The 4,190-nt window shown below is 49.4% G+C and overlaps 1 long non-coding RNA gene across 2 annotated transcripts; it reads left to right on the forward strand.

Annotated features, from left to right (window-relative positions):
• Positions 1 to 2,129: 2,129 nt before the first annotated feature.
• LOC108515827 (uncharacterized) lies at positions 2,130 to 3,985 on the forward strand. Of its 2 annotated transcripts, none has more exons than XR_001881644.1 (3): positions 2,130 to 2,266; positions 3,324 to 3,394; positions 3,897 to 3,985. It is a non-coding gene; the product is annotated as an uncharacterized LOC108515827 (long non-coding RNA). The 2 variants fall into 2 exon arrangements; XR_001881643.1 differs by having other exon boundaries at positions 2,130 to 2,256.
• The last annotated feature ends 205 nt before the right edge of the window (positions 3,986 to 4,190 follow it).

The following is a 4,190-nucleotide window of genomic DNA, read 5'->3' on the forward strand; positions in this document are numbered from 1 at the left end:
AGGGAACTTTAGTGTCCAGCTCAGCTAGCTGATAACAGAGGTAGGACCAAAGTCCTATTCCCTAAATCCTAGATGCACACGGTCTCTATACGGAAATTTTTTTTGTTTTGTTTTTAGCTGGAGTCTCACTCTGTCGCCTAGGCTGGAGTGCAGGGGCTCGATCTTGGCTCACTGCAACCTCTGCCTCCCGGGTTCAAGCAATTCTATGCCTCAGCCTCCCGAGTAGCTGGGATTACAGGTGACCACCACTATACTCAGCTAATTTTTGTATTTTTAGTAGACACAGGATTTCACCATCTTGGCCAGGCTGGTCTTGAACTCCTGACCTCATGATCTACCCACCTCAGCCTCCCAAAATGCTGGGATTACAGGTATGAGCCACTGCGCCTGGCCGAGATGCCTAACTTTCATGGTTCTTCGTATTCTGAGTAATTTTGAATTACATGCTAGACATTTTGAATATCAGGTTTGAGACACTTGAACAATTTCTTTTTGCTTTGTTTTAGACACAGGGTCTCACTCTGTTGCCCAGGCTCGAGTGCAGTGTGTGATCATAGCTCACTGCAGCCTTGAACTCCTGGGCTCAAGGGATCCTCCTGCCTCAGCCTTCACAGTAGCTAGGACTACAGGCATGTGTCATCACGCTCAGCTATTTTTAATTTTTTTTTGTAGAAACAAGGTCTCACCATGTTGCCCAGGTTGGAAACTCCTAGCTTCAAGCCATCTATCTTCTTACTTCAGCACACAAAAGTGCAAACCGCGCACAGCCTACGCATTTATAAAATAGCATCTTTAAAGGCTTTCCCACATAATCCCAACATCTCTATTTTAGCAGTCGTGTCGGTTGATTGTCTTTCCCCATTTCAGTGGCCCTATTTTCCTGGTTCTTCATATTCTGAGTAATTTTGAATTATATGCTAGACATTTTTAATATCTGGTTATGAGACTCTTAGTCTTGTATAATGCTATTGGCCAGGCGCGGTGGCTCACGCCTGTAATCCCAGCACTTTGGGAGGCTGAGACGGGCGGATCACGAGGTCATGAGATCAAGACCATCCTGGCTAACACGGTGAAACCCCGTCTCTACTAAAATACATTTAAAAGAAATTAGCCGGGCACGGTGGCGGGTGCCTGTGGTCCCAGCTACACGGGAGGCTGAGGCAGGAGGGTGGTGTGTGATTTGCTTTCCAGGAAACTGATTTGCTTTCCAGGAAACTGATTTGCTTTCTAGGAAACCGATTTGCTTTCTAGGCTCACCAGGGCGAGTATTAAAGGACCAGCGAGTAGGCAGGGCTAGGAGCAAAACTGCAAGTTTATTTTCGGTCAGCCAGCTTTGTGGGGAGGGGTGAGGTCCCTCGGCCTCCCCTGTCTGGGGGAGTCACCTGGTGGAGCTCTCAGGCGGAGTTCCTGCAGTCCGGACAGGAGTGGGGACTGAGGAAGTGCACGCAGCTCCCCGGGAGCGGCTTTTATGTCCTGGGCCTGGGAGTGGGAAGGCAGTGGGCGGGACATAGGCGGGTGGGGGGATAGGCGTGGCTAGGCGGTTCCGGTTTTTCTCCGTGAGGTCGGGTTGCGCCTGCCTAGTCGACCTGTGACTTTCCAGGGCGCGGGAAAGCTGAAGGTGAAGAACCCGGAACTGCGCCATCTTGCCTCCGTTCCTCCAAACAGTGTGAACCCGGGAGGCGGAGCTTGCAGTGAGTGGAGATCGCACCACTGCACTCCAGCCTGGGCGACAGAGCGAGACCCCATCTCAAAAAAAAAAAAAAATGCTATGGGGTATGTTGCTATTTCTGTTTTAGCAGGTGGTCTACCTCGCTTCACAGGCAGCCACCATGGTCCTTGCTCCTATGGTGGGGCCAGAGCAAGAGAGGGCCCTGGACCGGAGGGTGGCTCAGTTGAAGGTGGAATGAGTTTTGAGGGGAGCACTATTTGAGGTATTTGAGTACGCGAGGCATATGAAACAGCCGAGGGAGGTCGGATTCCATTATCTTCACAGGAATGAAAATCGGGAGTGTGGTGCGTGGTGCTGGGAACTGCAGCCCCTCCTCTTCCCCCGCACCACGGTAGCTGCGCATGCTCCTTGGGTGCTGGCCTCAGTGCGCATGTTCACTGGGTGTCTTCCCGTCTGCCACTTCGCCCACGTGGAGAACGGCAGGGAGCTGTGACGGTGTGCAGTCACCTTTCTGCTATCCGGACACTTTTTCCTCTCCTGAGACTCAGCTGGTAGATCCACAGGCCAGTCCTCCTGGGGGCTGAAGTGTGAGTGAGGGTGAGGAGGAGCCAGTGGGCTTAGGGCAGGTTCGGTGGGTCCTTGGTGTGGTGATCTGTGGCTTTTGAGGGAGAAGGGCCTCAGTGGCCTCCGAAAGAGAAGGGCCTCGAGCTCGTCCTCCTTCTCCTCACAGGCTGCAACACCACCATTGACTTTGTGGTCATGAAGGGGCCAGGACAGGGAGGAAGGTGGGCCGTGAAGGGGAGGCGGTCAGGGGCTCAGGTGAAAATGGGGCGAGTGTTGTGGGTGCTGTTGGAGGGGTCAAAGTCCCGAGGTGATAGGAACCCGTGACACAGGGCACATTCCTGAATCCTGAATAGGGCCCTGGGGCGGGATGTGGGTGGTGAAGATGGCGGTAAAGAAGGGGCCTGGAACCTGGCAAGGCTGCGGGCTGGTGAGTGCCCCCCAGCGGTGTGGAGTGGGGAGTGCCTGAAGAGAAGCACCCGAGTGAGAGGCGTGGCGAGGTCTCACCTCTGCCATGGAAGGTCCAGAAACAATGGGAAGGACTGGGAGAGGCTGTGCCGTCCAACCAAACTTGATTTAAGGGGAGTGAATGGCTCTAGTAAGTGGGAGTGTGCCAAAAGCAGCAGTCACGGGAATTGTGATTCACTAGTGTTTTCGTGTGGAGTCTGCTTGTGAAACTAAACCTCATCAGAAATGCCCTCTGTCAGGGGGGCGCAGTGGTGCGCACCTGTAGTCCCAGCTACTCCAGATGAGGCAGGAGGATCGCTTGAGCGGGAGGTCGAGGCTGCAGTGAAGTGTGATCACGCCACTGCATTCCAGCGTGAGCAACAAAGCGAGATCCCGTGTCTAAAAGAAATTTTAAAATAATGTCCTCTGCCTTTTCCACACGCCTTAAGATGACTGCACTGCCAGCTTGGGGAGCATAAGTGGCTTTGCAAGCACTCAGAAAACGTACACACTTACACTTAACTCTGGGACTTATTTTGAGAGTATTTTCAAAATTAAAATGACAAGTTAATATTTAGCCATGGAAGTGATCGAATATAGCTGTCCTCTCAAGTGCATGTTCCCAGTCACGGTTTTCTCTTTTCAGTGTGAAATATGGGTTTTCGGAAAAGATTAATCTATCGGCGTAGACCAAGAATGTTTGTAGAATCTTCTGAGGTAATTGGGCATATGCTGTTGAGCGCTTTAACGTTAATTCGATGTTTTCTATTAGCATAAATTAATTTTTGTGATAGTGTTGTTGCATTAGTATAGATACACTAATAAAGGTAGTTCGTGCTGATAAAAAATGATTCTGGCATCTCGTGAAAAAAATATTGATTTAGGAGGATTTTTTTTCTCTTGTGTTCTCCAGCTTTTGGCCATGACTTCCTTCTCATGCTTTGCTTGTTAATGACACATAGATTATACACATCTACTCCAACATAGGGTATAATCGCTTCCAAAGTCCTTGTGGGTAACTTTTCTCGCAGTAACCTTTCTGTGGGTAGAGTAGCCTTATTAACCATATAAAATAAAGTTGGAGAAATGTCTTTAGGTTTAGTTATGATCAGAAACATCTATGCATTTTCTGTGTGTATATATGTACATATTTTTTGACATGTATTAATAAAACTTTTTGTATTTGCACACTCACACACGTATGCCCTACCACGAGCAGTCCAGTGATGAGCAACCTGAAGAAGTGGAATCACCAACTCAAAGTCAGGATTCTACAGAAGAGGGAGAGGATGAGGAAGCATCTGGAGCTCAAGGTGAAGGGAAAGGGAAGAAGAATGCCTGTTGGGGTGTGTGTGTGTGTTTGTGTGTGTGTATGTCTCATGCATTGTCACATACCAGGAACAGGAAGAATGAAAACGATGCAAACGATGCCTAGAAATTGACTGGAAAAGTGAAGAGGGTATAGTTTGCAGCTTACCTTAGGGAAATAAATCCCTCACTATGATAAAATTTC

This window comes from Rhinopithecus bieti, unplaced genomic scaffold (genome assembly GCF_001698545.2).
Source record: "Rhinopithecus bieti isolate Rb0 unplaced genomic scaffold, ASM169854v2 scaffold_36039, whole genome shotgun sequence".
Classification (NCBI taxonomy): Eukaryota; Metazoa; Chordata; class Mammalia; order Primates; family Cercopithecidae; genus Rhinopithecus; species Rhinopithecus bieti.